The sequence below is a fragment of the Struthio camelus genome, chromosome 2 (assembly GCF_040807025.1).
Source record: "Struthio camelus isolate bStrCam1 chromosome 2, bStrCam1.hap1, whole genome shotgun sequence".
Taxonomy (NCBI): domain Eukaryota; kingdom Metazoa; phylum Chordata; class Aves; order Struthioniformes; family Struthionidae; genus Struthio; species Struthio camelus.
This window is the reverse complement of record NC_090943.1, coordinates 111,660,216-111,676,355: the sequence shown is the minus strand read 5'-3', so window position 1 is coordinate 111,676,355 and position 16,140 is coordinate 111,660,216. Positions and strand designations below refer to the sequence as shown.

At 33.6% G+C, this 16,140-nt stretch overlaps 1 protein-coding gene across 9 annotated transcripts in view; it reads right to left on the bottom strand.

The window, feature by feature from the left end:
- Positions 1-16,140, bottom strand: part of LOC104141847 (cadherin-19) — a 126,010-nt gene that overhangs the window by 72,450 nt on the left and 37,420 nt on the right. For 3 of the 9 annotated variants that reach the window (XR_011139115.1, XM_068932093.1, XM_068932094.1), the window contains exon 1: positions 481-769. The exons of 3 other annotated variants lie outside the window; for them this stretch is intronic. The gene's annotated coding sequence lies outside the window, so the exon portion shown is untranslated. Of the gene's footprint in view, positions 1-480; positions 772-16,140 lie in introns of those variants that run through there. 3 more of the 9 variants (XM_068932090.1, XM_068932088.1, XR_011139116.1) reach the window with 2 other exon arrangements.

The window sequence follows — 16,140 nt, the reverse complement described above, 5'->3', positions numbered from 1 at the left end:
TAAAATATTCTTATTGCTTCAGTAGCACACAGAATAACAAGTCAAGGAGCATTTATAAGTGTTTCTATAAGACAGCAGGAAACTTTTCAGTCATCTCGATGTCAGCCTCAGAAATGGTGAGCACTTTTTAATGACAGTCACTTAGACAAGCATAGATGATACTTTCACAAACAATCTGTCAGAGAAGGGGGTCTTGCAGAAACAGATTAATAATCATCATGAAAATTTTAATGTACAAAGTGTACACAAAACAGGTGTAGTAATGATTTCATCCGGTAAATCTGATTTTAAAAGTTAGATTTGCACAGCTGTAGAAGTTAGAGTCTGAGGAAACAACAAAAGCAGTTTTCTCCCTCTAGAGTTTTTGGGTGACTTCTAGTTTTGTCTTTGCCTTTCTTGGAATTTACACTGGAGACAACCAGCTAAATATTTTAAAATTGATTGGTGAAGATAACAAAGAGAAAAAGATCAAGAACTTACCTGCGTAACTCCAGGGACTTAAAGGTTTACAGAAATGGGTAGCTTAAAATTCAGATTAAACATCTGGTGAAGAGAAGTAAGCAGTTCTTTACTTCACAGATCCTTAGAAAGCTTTAGGAGTTACAGCTTCCTGCCAGAGTAAGTCACTTCTGCTTTTAGTTTTGAAAACTCACAGTATGACGCTGCTTATTGCATGCTATTTTGGGTGCCCTGAGTAAAACTATGAACACAGGCACTTTTGTGCAAAACATCATAAGGCCTCTCTGATGTTCATTCAGAGCTCAGAATTAAAATGCAGAAGGCTCTAGCAAGCAAAATACAAGCTGATTTTCTTTTTCCTTGCGGAAAAATAAAGTACTCCCTGGCAAGTAACCAAGGTGGTAAGAAGGTAATTCATCTTGTGTGAGAGTATTTTGCAAGTGAAAGGGACATGCCCTATGTTTAGAGATTCGTCAGGGAAACAAGTGATCAATTTAGAGTAGTCACAGAAGTTAGTAGAAAAGAGTTTTTACAGTCTTTTTTTTATCTTTTCTTTTTTTTTTGTGAATAACTTCATTTTAAGAATCATAAAATCTTCACACTGAAAAAAATATCCAAGGTACAGTTATATGTCCTTTCTTACACCTTTGGGCAGCCTTATGAAATAAATTACTTTATATTGCTTGTATCTATCTAATAAAGTTAATCTATGTACACTAACTAGAGTTGTTGTAGTTGTCTTTTTAATCAATTTAAATTCAATTATGTACATTCAATACATTCAATAATGTAATCTTCAGTAAGAAAAAAATGAAAAAATCCCCTTGAAATCTTGTGGAAAAAATTGTGTTATCATGCTGTCACTTTTCATAGAAATTAAGTTTTAGGTTAAGTCAATTTAGGAATTTTGACCAGTAATTCAAATATTGATTAGAAAGAAATTAAGGCTATTTGGGGAACGCCTAAGTGTAGAATGCTCTAGATTACAGTAACACTTCTATATTTCTGTGTTGCTTCTGTAATGATTATGGATGGCTTCCATTTGTGGTCTGATAATTTAGTTCTTAGGTCTATACAGATGTTAAATCCAATAACAACAACAAAACCCACCTCCATGGGAAGTTGTACATGTTAAAACAACAAACATCACATTTTATTATACGTAAGTATTCCATTAATAATAAACTAGAAAAATGATTTCCTAAGGCAGTTTTACCTTTTTCCATTATGAAATTGGTAGCTTAAGGAATAAATATACCTTTAACGAACAACAGATATTTTTCCTCCTGAAGTTTCCTGCTTTAAATAGAAAATTTTGACTTCCTCAGAAAAGTAACCTGTTCCCCTTTCTTCCTCCTCATCCAGTGAAAGAAAATTTAGTAACTGTTTTTGGGTGGAAAATGAGAACCTCTTGTGTGTACTTTTGTCATGTGTTTTTAATATAATTTTTCTGCAAAGGAAGGAAAATAAATTCTGACCAGCTCTGCAGATCTTACTCAGACATTCAGAATGTTATGATCAGAACACAAAAGATGCTAAGTGAGGATGTCTGATTCTTCAGCATAGCTAAGATTATCAAAAATATCACTAGGTAAGTTTGCTAGGTCAGAGAATAACAGCAGTGTAGAACATCATAGTCTACCAAGGGAGGAATTCTGACTGACGTATATATGAGTTCTGATATAGCTTACAGGACTAACACAGAATCAGTTTGCTGCAGTTATGTCTACGTGTTAGGAGCAAATGAGCTTGTTCCAACAAACAAAAACAAAAATGAAAACAAAACCTAAAAACCAATGTCTGAACCAAGGCCTTAAGACGTGAAATGAATGAGTTTAAAGTAACGCAGGAAAGCTATCCATTATGCCCATCTTGACACATATCCTGCACAAAAGTATTTTGTTCATAGAATACCCTAGTCAATTTTGCAGGCCAACAACATCTCTCTAAGTAGCTAGATTTTTCAGATTATTCATAGTTCTCACTTTTTGGAGGATTTTATCCTATACACTGCTGCTCTATAAATTATTTACCTTCTTTAGCAGATTAGAAATGAACATACAATTTATCAGTTTACATACAACTTATTGCAATACAATAAAAAATGCAATTCATATACAATATAGTCTAACAAGTAGATGGATTGGCTACTATTTTCTTGCAAATAGACAAAACATGAAAATTAACATTATATAGCATGAAGCTCTTTGATAGCACTATATTCTTAGTAATAAGATTAGTAATAATAATTATTATTTTTTAAAGCAAGTACCAAAAACAAGGTGACAAAACTCCATATTTCTTTGTAGTACTCTTAATTTAAGCACTTTACTCTGTTCTAGGAGATAGCATGTTTTCTCCTTACAAAACTTAATGTTAGATTTGAGTGAGGGGACCAACGTAATGTAAGATCACATTTTCATATATTTTATCAAGCATCTCTCTTTAAGAAGCGGGAATGTTTAGGAACCGCTGCAATTTAGTACGAATAGCGGTATCTTACTTTTAGTTCACAGTCTGACATTAGCTTTGTACAGGGTGCAGTATAGTTTCTAGAGGAGAGGATGCAAAATGGAAAAAAAAAGGAAAAGGAGGGGGCTCTCTTAAGACTTACGGAAACAAAAGAAATGACTGGAATTCAGTGATCTGCTGACATTTATCCCCTAGGAATCAGATTTTTTATTGACAGTACTTCTCACTGACTTTCTACAAATCCAGAAGAGGTGATGTTTCATTCTCCAGGTCAAAATTAACTAGACATAGGTGAAAGAAAGGGATAACAGCATTGTTGGCAGTTGGTAAAGAAGATATGCTCATTTACTGAGAAAGCTAAGTCTTGTCATGGGATGTACTTTATGCAGGATATGCCATGTGAATGGAACAGAAATGAAATGTAGGAGCAAATCAAAAAAATAAGTTTCTTAGAAATATTTTTTGAAGAACGGATGAGCAGAACTGGCCAGCAAATAAGGGAATTTTAACAGGAAATAGATGGTGTGTAGCAATAAGAGAAAGTCTGCACCCTAAAAAAAGAAGCAGGTGGATTCTCAAAATTATGACAAAACATTTCTCAGCTGAGAAGAAAACACGTTATCTGATCTTTAGTCAATACAAGCACAAAATTGAGTAGATCCTTTGCTTACGTTCTTTGAACATAAGGAACGTGGTCTTCCTCATGCCTTTCAGGGTCTATGTATGGATAGCTGATGTGGAGGATGGCTCTTTGGAAATTGCATGAAAATGACACCAGCCAAATCTAAATGTAAGTTTATACAAAAAAGGCACATTGGGAAGTTATTATTAGAAAAGGAGCGTATACCCAGCATGGTGTTTGCATGCAATGAACAGTTTCTGCTTCTCTTTGTCTAGACACGTTTTAATTACCAGCAGTCTTTTTTGATATTAACATTCAAAGGAAATAATTTGGACTGTCATATATTGACAAAAATAATTACCTCGTTAGATCTTTACTGATCTCACAGACCATGTTATTTCCTGCAGAGAGGGATCTCAGCAATATGGTAGCTTTCGGCAGCCACTGTCACCTTGACTGTTGTCACAGCTTCCCTCCAAGGTGTGTTAAAAGCTTAACATCATCTTGCTCCACAGGGGAGGTCTGTTGCTTGCTGACAGCAGAATTAGTAGTAGTAGTAGATGAATGGGCAACTCAGTTCCAAAAAAACACAAGACAAGCTATACTCATCACCTGAGCAAAACCTTACCAAAGGTTTGGAAAATCTGATGAACTTTATTTTACCTAAATAAATAAACTGTCATATAGACATCGAGGGTTGGGAGATACAGTTCAGAATTCAAGTCAAATTGTTCTTTTTTAATTATTTCTAATATGATTAAAGATATGATTTTTATCCATTCAAAATCTTTTATTAGCTTAAATTAGTTTATTGCTTGGAGGTAAGGTAATAAAAATGATGAAAAAAAAAAGCCAGATTAAAATGTCCGTAAAATTTTGAGGTTTGATTATCCAACAGTTAATTGTAAAATGATGTTTATTCATGTCTTTTAATGTTGAATTTCTGTTCAAATATAACGAGATTAAGTGACAGTGTTTTGTATATATATATGTGTATGTGTTCATATTGTTGCTATAATAACGTAAAGGAAGACAGTCCCAGACATTTACTAGAGTTAATTATCTTTTCTAAGACAATCTATTCCATTCCCACAAACTCAGAATAAACTAACATGGGCAACCCTGGGGCATTATTTATTTTTCAACATAACAAGGCTTAGTATACAAAAAAAAAAAATTAAAAAGAGGTCAGTTCTCATTCAAAGAGATGAATGATATATCCTCATCTTTGAGCTTTCCTACTTGGATCGCTTGAACTGATCTCAGATTTCACTCTTAGGTTCGTTCAGTAGGATGGAAGTAGGAAGCTTAAACAGTTCTTTCTTGAATCATTTTTGATTAGGGGAAAATTCAACATGCAGATAGATCCTCTGGCAAGGTCTTTTTTTTAAAAAAAAAAAAAAAAAAGGGGAGACAAACAAACCCTGAAAAAATAGAGAGAAAAAATATATATATTTTTTTCCTGTTGTGTCATTTATTTGCTGCTTAATTATTCTTCTGCTATGCTTGGTGGAAGAATATACCCAAGGCAGATGTTTAAAGGTATTTCAGTGACTCACTTTCAGTTTTATGCAGCTGAGGGAGAATTTCTCTCATAAGGCAGAGAGAATAGAAAATAAAAAATAGCCTTTACATCCAAAGCAAAATTAGACTTTTTTTTTTCCTTGAAGATTTTTATTCTGGAAGAAGGTGAAAAGCAAATGAATAAATTTCTTGTATATTAGTTTATAGATAATAAGGGGCAGTGGTTTTATCTAAAAATAAAGATCTTTTTTTCTTTTTTAAAGAAAACACTTAGCTAACAAAGGTTTATACTTTGGAAAAAATTACATGAAACTAGTCAAATGTCTGCCAAATTTTATGGAAGTTCTGTATATAAAAACAGCACCTTAACGTATGTGAAGAGTTAGCTAATTGGTCCTGTCTTAGGTTTTGCATGGGAATGCATTGTTTCTGTTAACTAAAATTGGGTGGTTACTTATATCTTTATTTGGCCTTTGTTTAACCTGCACCTTATGATATTTTTGTTTCTCATGTAGCTTATGATATTTAATAATATATTACAACAGAGATGATTTATTCTTTGATACTTTTTTATAACTGGCATTTCCACTTTTCAAGTAATAACTATAACCTTTACAAATTTATCATGGAAAAAAATTTTATTCAAATATTGATCTGATATCAGTGTAAGCTTAATTTATATAGTGCTGTAATGATGCAAAATAAATAGATGCATAGATATGCAAATAAATAGCTAAAGAGCCATGGAGAGGGACAGAGCTGAAGGTTTCAAGGATAATGAATCCCCCAAATCGCCCATACCCAAATCATGCCTGTTTTATTTGGAATTGGCATTTGAAATTTACATCAAACCCAGCAGAAAAATTATTCCAGGCTACATAGGCAGCCAGCACAACTCTATAAATAAAGGCAGATGTGGAGAAGACTCCTTGTAAATAGCAGTAGTAGGGTATGAACTTGAGCAATTAGAGCATTCATAGTATTTTCATCTTCTCCAAGGAGTGAATAGTGAATTTGGGGTATTTAGACTTTTTGGATTATTGAAACTGGACCTTTTCCATTTCCTAATGGGCTTTTTCTGGGGATTCATATCTGAGGCTTCCCAGAGCAAGTCTACTATTTCCACTTCAGGAAGGCACAACTCTTGAGGGGACCCAAGTGGAACCAAGAAAGGAAGGAAAAGCAGGGCTTCAGGAGGTGCATAGGCTGAAATCTAATACATAGCTCCAGAGCGATATCCTGTCATATTCAGAATAACTATACTATGCCAAATGACAGCATTTCATTAAATGAAAGGTTTTTTTTTCCCCACTTTTTCTCTACTAATATTACTGCAACTAAAATTCAGTTTCCATAAATATGCATTATAAACCACAGTTTTTGGAACAGAAATCAGAAACTATAAATGAGTCTACAGTCATTGTATATAAATACAAAAATGTATGGATTAATTTACCAATTTTACAATACTAGTGAGACCATCTTCTCAAGGAAATATTTGTAATCAGTTTTGAAATCTCTTTGCTTGCTTGTATCTTATTTGTTTTAATATTTAATTGGCAACTTGAGTGTTTGCATACTTTTTTTCACCATAAGACTCTATGCTTTCTGTGTTGTGAAATCCTTTTATTTTTTCTTTTTCTGTATAGAGAGAAGTCAATAAATCACAGCAAAACAGAATTACTTAGAATAAGTATGTACTTAGTAACACCTATGAAAAGTCAGTGGAAATAGTGCATAACATTCTTGATTAAGAGAATCTGAATATCAAAGTGTAATCACGCTTTTCCAAAGGTGAATCCTTCTCCTCCTTCTCCTTCTCCTCCTTCTTTTCTCTTTCACCTTTTCTCCTTTTCCTCTTCACCATTTGTGTTTCCTTTTCCTTTTTCCTTTCCCCTTCCCTTCCCCTTCCTCTTCCCTTTCCCATTCCCTTTCGCTTCCCTTTCCCTGTTACAACAGAATGCATCATGTCTGGGAAGTAACACAGACACATCTTGTTATTCTTTCCTGTTTATACTCCTGTTGGAGGAAATAATCAATACCAGCAAACTCATAGCAAGGAAACCTTCAGGGTGATCTCTGTAAGACTGCAGCTCCCATACTGTAATATAGTGTTTAGAATGAACAAAAATGGACATATGTTCCCAACTTTGCCTTAGCCTGAGGTCTCTTATTGATGATCACATCTTAAGAAGAGCATGAATTTAGCTAATCTCTGTAAATAAATGGTTTGTGGTCTCTCACCCATCTCCTGCAGAGATTAGCAGCTACTATTACATGTAGATTAGACTGTGAGTCAGAATTTAGTCATGAATTATTATAAAATATGCTAAAGAATAGCAAGGCAAATATTTCTTCCCAATTGTTTAGCACTTTAACCCTCATACATCTTTTTACATACCTGAGAAGTCTGCTACAAATGTTAAAAGATTATTTGATCTTTGCAGTAGCTATGGTAGATAGTTAGGTAGGTATTAGTATACCTAGCTACATCTACAAAAAAATTGAGACTGAAGGGAGAGGAAATATTAGAAATATTAACCACAATTTCATGAAGCATGTTAGGATAAAGATCAAAGCTATAAGTCATGACTCATCAGCCCAATGTTCTGCTCCATTACTGTGTCTCTAGTATAAGACCTGATGTAGAGATTATACGGCTAGGTCAGCCTAATTTGGGAAACACATTTATGCACAAAATTCAGTGACACAAAAATAACCCTATTGGATCAGCTCAATAAACTAAATGAAATATTTTGGTTTCAGAAATGTCAAAGTGTTTCTTTTTTTCTTTTAATTAAACCCTGTGACATTTCCATTCCAAAAATGAAATGAAATTAAATAAAACAAAATAAAATAAAATGAAGAATTTCCTATCCGAAGAATTTCAAAATGTCAACATTTTATTCCACATTCCACCAGTGAAGCCTAAATGATAGTTCTGAAACTGAGAGCTTGGAAGACAATTGTGAAGTGAAAAGCCTTTGAAATGAGCTGCTGGATGGGGAAATGATCCAGCTCTTATCCCTGCTGTCAAGCAGAGCTGCAGGGAGAGAAGAAAGCAGGAGGCCAATATTCTTTGTTTATGTCAACAAATACTAAGAAGATGGCCCAGGAAGAGTGCCCTAGAGCTAAACTGCATGGATCACCCTTCACTTCTATATTTTTTGGTAAGCAGGCACAGGACAGGGGAAAATAGAAAGGCTTTTTTCCCCCTTCCCCCGTCTTTGCTCTTCTAAAATGAAAGTCTGGACTTTTTTCAGTTACACTCTGAGAAAAGGTCTTTCACCCTGTAAATAGGAAATTAAATAACTTTGCTTTGTATGTTCTACCTGGCTTTCCTTTTTCTAGAAATCCTTCACTCTTTTTATTTGTTGCTCTAATTCAGGATAGATTAATTTGTTGTTCTTGTTCTTGCACTTTTTTTTTTTCCACTGAGATTCAAAAGTAATATCTTGAAAAAGGGAAGTTAATACAGAATTTTCAGATCCATTATGGGGACAAGAATTTCAACTCAATTTCCAAAATATTGACATGAGATTATTTTAGATATCATTCTTTATTTATTTAAAATTGGTTGATTCTTTTGCTCCACAAATGTTATTGCTAACAAAGTAGTAATTTAATTCAGTTTTCATTACAAGGATGAAAACAGCATAGTAATTTTTTTTTGCTCTAAGTTCTAGTTTGTTTCTTGTTATTTTTATCTAGAGGGTATATGTTTGCTTGCAGTGTATTTCTACCTAACACAAACTGAAAGGATTGTTGTTTTAGTGGAATAAAAAATAAACGAATAAATAAGATGAGGTTGAAAGTATTTTACCCCCAAAGGAAAAAAAAAGACTAAATGAATTACTTTAGAAGAAATAATTCACTCTATCTTCTATAAGATACCTGGAATCAGGTTTACAATGTGATTTTGTCACTGTAATTTTCACACTGAGATACTCTTACTTAATAGCTCTATATACATGTAAATATTAACAGTGTGTTAATTTCATGCCATAGTCTTCAGGCTTCTCTAAGTAAAATCAGTTTGAATTTGCACTACAATCTATGGAAACTCTAAAGTAACTACTCTGGGTTAGTTAAGCATCAAATTCCTAAATGACAGGCTGTGTTCATAAACAATATAAAACTTTATAGCTTCTTGAGATATGCTGCCATACTTACTATAAAAGAGTTAACATGGCAGTCTCTACCACAGATTTACAGCCAATGTAACATAAGTTCATCCTACCTTTAAAAGTCAAAGATAGGTCATATAGCAGTGAATAACTGCTGCTTGTGAAATACTGCTATTTGATCTGCAAGCAGGATGAGCAGATGTAAACTTAGATAGCTTCACTGACTGTTGTGTAGCCTACGCCAATCAGACCAGATGAAGATCTTGACGTGAATGTTCATGTAACAGCCTGGAAATGCATTGACCTTTAAGAGTCAAAGGCACGGTTAACTAACAAACAAGACCCTGCCTGGTACAATCAGAAGAGAAAAAATAGCCTAGTTACATTGAGATATTTTATAGTAAAATGGAAGTATCTGTAGAGGCTTTTCCTTTTGGCACCATCAGCCGTTTATGAATTTTACAATTTGGTGTCGGGAATGTAAGATGTTCATGTGGAATTCTTTTTTATGAATATATGCTGTTAAAGGATTTTACCCAGAAGAGAGAGAAGAGATATATGTGTGTAGTTGATACCGATATGTTAAAAGGATAATGAAAATACTGCAAAAATATAGAATAAAGATTTAAAGCTGTTCTTTTGCAGGGGTGCTGCTTAGTTTTCTTTTACGAAGGAATAGAGAGTAAACATGAAAGCTGCATAAAGGCAGAGGAGTGATCTTGTAAGTGAAGACTTAAGAGTGTTTAGGAAACTTTCTGCCACCAGTGGCGAAAACAAAAGAAGCAAAAGATAGAAAAAAAGATAAATAAAATCAGCTAGATCTCCTTTCTGCATTATGCAGAAATCTAGCCGAAAACAAATTTGCCATATACGCAGTAAGTAAGCTGAGGAGAGATGGTCAGGAGAGACAGACTGTACTAAATTAAGAAGAGTCAATTCATCTTTCCACGAATAAACCAGATGGAGAAACTGTGACTGTTATCAGCTTGGATGTTAGCCATACAGAGGACCAGCATTTCTGGCAGTCGGGAGAAGGGGAGAGCGACCTAGGAGTAGCACAGCAAGGTCCCAATCAGACAAAGAATAAGGTAGCCCAGAAGCAAGGTCAGCCATGCCTTGGGTGCTGGCCAGCTCTCCGCCAGCCAGATGGAGAACAACTCGTACAGCCATCAGGCCACCCTGTTCAGAAGTCAGCCTATCTGCGTACAAACAGCAAGGCTGTGCGATTTCAAGCAGGGAAGGAAGCTGGTATGAGAAGAAACAGTCATCATCGTTAGATGACTACTCTTTTGAAATGGCTTGGGGATTCAGGGAGCTAAATCCAGCAAGAATGCAAAAGAGGCCCTTGAGTCTATTGTTTGATACAAGAGCCTGAAGCTCTATTTTTTTCTTCTTGACCTTGATCAAACTCCTTGCCACCTGAAGTGCAAAAGAAATCTGATAGCATTTACTCAATTTGCTGAGTGTTTTCAAAATCACTGGTAAAATTTATTGCGGGCCCAGTTGCAAATCTGATTGTTCCTTCAGAACTTCAAAGTAGCATACATATTATTGTTGCTATTAGACTAATTAAAATGCTTCGTGTTTCACAAGCAAAAATTGAAATGCTTTTTACTGTTCACTCAAGATAAAGAATCTGACATAGCTTTCATTAGTATAGCACTGTAGTTTATTGATGTTACTATTGTTTTAATACTGATATGAGAGAGTAGAATTAGGCTTAAATTGTAACTTCAAAATTGTGCATTTTCCCATTAAGCAAAACTCTTCCTTTTGTCTTATTTGCTTATATGTGAATATTTCATAAGCTGTAAAGGTTATATTTTACCCTTGAAGATTCACATTGTCATTACTTTCCTTTCAACAGGAATGTCATGTCTCTATCCAAATGCAGATTTGGAAGCAATATTTACACCATAAAACAGTGCAATGAAAATATGCCTGAGCTAGTGGAGGCCTGAGTTAGTCAGTCTATAAACTGGGATCTAGAAGTGATATACATATAGCTTCATTAACAGGTAACAGTGCACCAGAAAGCAGAGCTTTTTAGCTTATGCACACTTTTGCGCTTATGTGATTGTATGTATCTTGGTAGAAATGATCTAGTTTGCAATAAAATAACAGACTTTGGAGTAGTGATAAGTACAGCTCTTTATCTCATCTGCCGTCTTATTCTCACTGACGAGTGCTGTATGTGTTTGCAAGCTAAACATGGCCTGATAAGCAGGGCCCCCTGCGTACTACGGAGACGCTGTAGCGATGCAGGTCACATGACTGGAACATGAAAGATCACTGAATCCAGTAAAAAGAGGAATGTCAGGGCCAACTTAATAAGCAGTATAATCATAGCTATGCAGTTATGTATGACATTGTATGGACTTTCCAGCTTGGTTTCTTCCTGCACTGGTATCTCCATTTTACTGTCTCTATCAAATCATAGTTTCCCAATGAAGTGAATTCTTACATCCAAATATTGCTTCAGATCTTTGCTACCTTCAGTCTGAATTTCATGTTATGGAGAAAGTAGCTGTTTAAAGATGTATGATTCAATAGTTTAAATTATTACAGAAAAAGAAATGAAATGGCATACACCAATCTAAATTCTGCCTTACAAGAGAGAATAATCTCTGCAGCGCTCCCTGCCTGGTATTCATTGAAAAAAATCTACTATGAAGGAGACTATCAAGACAACTAGTTAATGAGCACACTATTTATCAATGACCTATTTGTTGTCTTAGAACAAATTTTCCCTCTGTGATCCAGTAAATTAACTTTAAGCAAGTTGATAAGATTATCTCATGTAAGAGAGCAACCTACTCTACCACTTGGATCCAACAAATTGGTATTAGGAGTATGTATGAACTTAGAGTGTTTAAGAGCTCCAGATTCTTTGTTCATTAGATTAGTTGATGCTTGAAGTTTTAGCCTGACATGCAGTTTTATAGAATTTAAAGTGAAAAAAAAATTAAGTGTTTATGGGTAGTTATTCATATGGCTTTATTCAGTCATTTGAGAAAAATTAAAAAAAAAAAAGTTAGTATACACACAAGCATGCACAATATGGATAATAAATGAAAAAAGGAGAATGTTCCCTTCTCATTTCTGTTAAGAGATCCAAGAGGAAAACTGAAGATATTAATACGTTCAGTTTTGTAATTCCTTGCTAGGTTAAAACATGTATTTTACATTTTCAATATTAATAATAATGCTCTTCATTAATTTAATAAACTTTAATGTGCTCATTATAGATAAAAAATAAGTTCCTCACAGTATGGAATACAAACATTTTTTATCATGTCAATTGATTGAGTAATCAATTGAGTAAAATCATTTTTACCTCTGGTTCATAAAACCTTCCTGAATGCACTTGGATGAAAATTGACATTATCCAAATATTTCTTCTTTAACATAGTAAATACATTCAGATAGTAGTCTAATAATGATATTTCCAGTGAAAATTAGATGATTTTGTCCATAAAACTCCAAAGATATCTGGTAAAAATAACAAAGTTTAGTTTTTCACAATAAATTTACCTCATTAAACAACTACTGTGGACATGTAAAGTATTTAATGCCAATAAGGCTGTTTCTAAAAGGCCACCTTCAACAAAAGCAGTAACAAAATATACAGAATAATATGGTAATATTCATAGACCAAGATGCTAAGGGTTTCTCATCTTCTATTTGTTTTAATGTCATATAACACTAATTTTAATATTATCTGTATAGCTTAATACTCTGCTTATTTCAATCTAAAATTTTACAGTCATCCCTAAAATAAGCAATTTATGAGGGAATGTAGAATAATTCAAAATATAATTTATAATTTTTTAAATTAACATTTCCTATTATAGTAATAATATTCATTCTCTAGAGGTAACTGATATGACATTTCATTTTCATTTATATTTGACCTTCTGCTCTTTTTGCTTCTAAGGCCAATGCATTGACATAAACCAATTCATTCTTTACTGCTGTGTCTTGATTTTAATCTTTTACCACTTGATTTTAATTCATAAATCCTTTAAACTGCTAGAAAAAGACATATAGTCCTGATGTAAAAATTCTGGAAAAATTAGGGGCACTGCTCAAGAAATAAATTCATTTTAATGTGCTACCCACTGGGTTAACGATATTAGTTTTTCATATTATGTGCAATCATGTCTACGAGACTCCAATGAACCACAGTTTCATTGTGCTAGGCACTGTACATACAGAGAAGGCAGTAAGTTCCTTCATCCAAAAAAGTATATAATCTAAATATTTCAGTGAAAAATGAAAAGTTCTGCTGCTTAAAAGGTTAAGTCTAATATTCATCATGAATATCTGATCTGTTAATTTTAAGCAAAACCAGGAAGATGTCAGAAAATTGATTCTCCTATAAGCTCACAAAACTTTTTGTGTTCAGATCAGATTACTGACCAGATCAGATTACTGGTCCACTAGTAGAATGGACTTATTATCTGTGAATTGCCCAGTACCTGTAGGTCTGAGAACCTGGAGATTTTACAGGAACATACCTTTGCATAAGATTTTGAATATTCTGCTCATGACTTTAGCAGATCAGAATCAGAAAAAAAAATATATAGGAGCCACTCTTCAACACTTGGATAATGTCAACCATAGTCCCGGTAGTTATGAAAATTCTGTAATAAGTGATTATAAGGATGACATAACTTCCACTTTTTTCTTTTCCTGAACTGTTAGAATAAACTATCACGCTTAATCAAAGCCTTAAGTGTTTTCAGATCTCTCTAACATTTTCTGAAGACAAGGAAAGGCAAAAACAGTTCCTAAGGAATACGGTATATCCAATAAAAAGAACAGTTTTTTTCAAACGGTGATAGTATGGCACATTGACCTGAACAACTGAACATTTCAGCAGAATGAAGAAGTCGAAAGTGTGTGTCATAATACTGATTGTGTGGTGATAAACATTCTTTAACATTTTTTTTCTTTCCTTGTTGTTTCTTGTTGCTTTTCCTCTTCTTCATCTCAGTCTCCATCCCATATGACTATTTTTTTCTCCATTTTGCAAAGCTTGAAAGAAAGTTCATCATACAAGCAGATAGAAGGAATACTATTTGCTCCATCAAATTTATCCAGTGAGAGAAATAATAATCTGTTATAAGCTAAAAATCAACTATACAAAAAAAGAAACAAAATCAGCTACTTAGTAAAATACAATGATATGAAATATATCTTGATATTGAAGTGGATTGGTGAAAATAGACAATTATTTTTAAATATGGCACCAAATTAAGGAACAGTTGGTATTTACAATGAACAGATGTTAAAAATCATTATTCTAACCACTGGTAATATTGTATCTTATAATAAGCAATGTATTAGCACAAAATGATGTGGGAGCAAAGGGAATCACATTGTGAAAATGCTCTCAATTTTAAAGGCAAAAAACTATGGTTAATTAATGTTTGTTGAGAGTTTTTAAATGCAGTATTTACCTTAAATGATTTAATAGGCAAAAAGTCCTGCATTTCTCAATAAAAGAGAGAGTGGGAATCAGCACCATTTGAGTAGAAAAGGAGCCTACATGCACAAATCAATCAGAAAGTTCATCGACTCTCTGAATAAAGAATGAAGAGTTAAGAACTGTGAGAGTGAAGCTTTATTATGTAGTGCTAAGTAGGAAAGAGTAGATCACCTCTGCAACAGAGCAGATGACAAACATCATTATTGTGAACATCAATATCTACGTGCAAGTTATACACATATTTGAACAGTGCAAAGGTAATACTCCCCAAAGGGAGATGTCACAGTCTGCTGCTAGCCAAACATGGGAAAGAACTACATTTACGGCACTCTATTGTAAATATACTGTTTCAGATTCAATGGACCATTCAATCGAGATGTCAAAAGAAGGATGTGAATTTACACCACTAGAGTATTTGGCTCATAGCACAGAAACAGGGAGAAATTACTTGTCAGAAAACAAATAAACTAAAAAAAAACCTCCAGAAGACTTTCAGGAAAATCTTATTAAAGATAGGATGTCACCTGCCCTCAATAATTCAGTAGTAGATCCAAAGATTTTATATGCATATGTGTATGTAAATGTATGTATACATACACATATGTAAATGTTTTTATGTAGATATATTTATGTATATGTATTTGTGTGTGTGCCTCTGTGTGTATATATATCTTTATTTATTTATTTCCTAGAATTAACGGCTATCAGAAGCTGGAACTCTACACGACCTTTGACAAAGGACTTCTGAGAATGGTCTACCTTTACTCTCCCTCATTTTTCTGTTTTACTTACCATTGATACAAAAAGATGACTTTATCTTTAGGGAATATGGCGTCTTTTTTTGTTGATTATAGTACAGCAGTAATTTGAAAGCACACATTCACAAGATATATAAATAAAAGGCCTGGGATTACAAGTTTCAAAACTATAGGTGACTGTTTAGAACAAAACATATCAATGAAAATCAGGATAAAGACCTCGAAGGCCTCCCAGTTTATATAAGTGCAAGATTTTGACCCACTTTTTCAAAGACTTAAAAATCGATTACAGTTCAAACTTGATTTGACAGCCCCATGTTTGTGCTTTAATATTACAATTTAGTATCCTTATATTTTATTTGTCCATTTTCTACTTTCTAATAAAGAATTTGAATCTTTTAAGATAAAGGAGATAGCAGGGGAACGACTTACATAATGTAGTTCACACAAAAGTGCTGTAAATGGCTCATTTAGATACAGTTTTGACATATGGGCTAAATTAAGACTTTAAATAGTGCAATACATCTTTTAATGCAAAAGAAAGAGTATAAATGGGACTCAATTAATGAGCGGAAAATATAAAAGAGATTCTGGAAAAGCTATAAATTGCTTACTAAAATAAACCAGCAAAATTAATAGATAATGACTCTTGTAGTTCACTGTCAGGTCCTTTTAGCCACAACA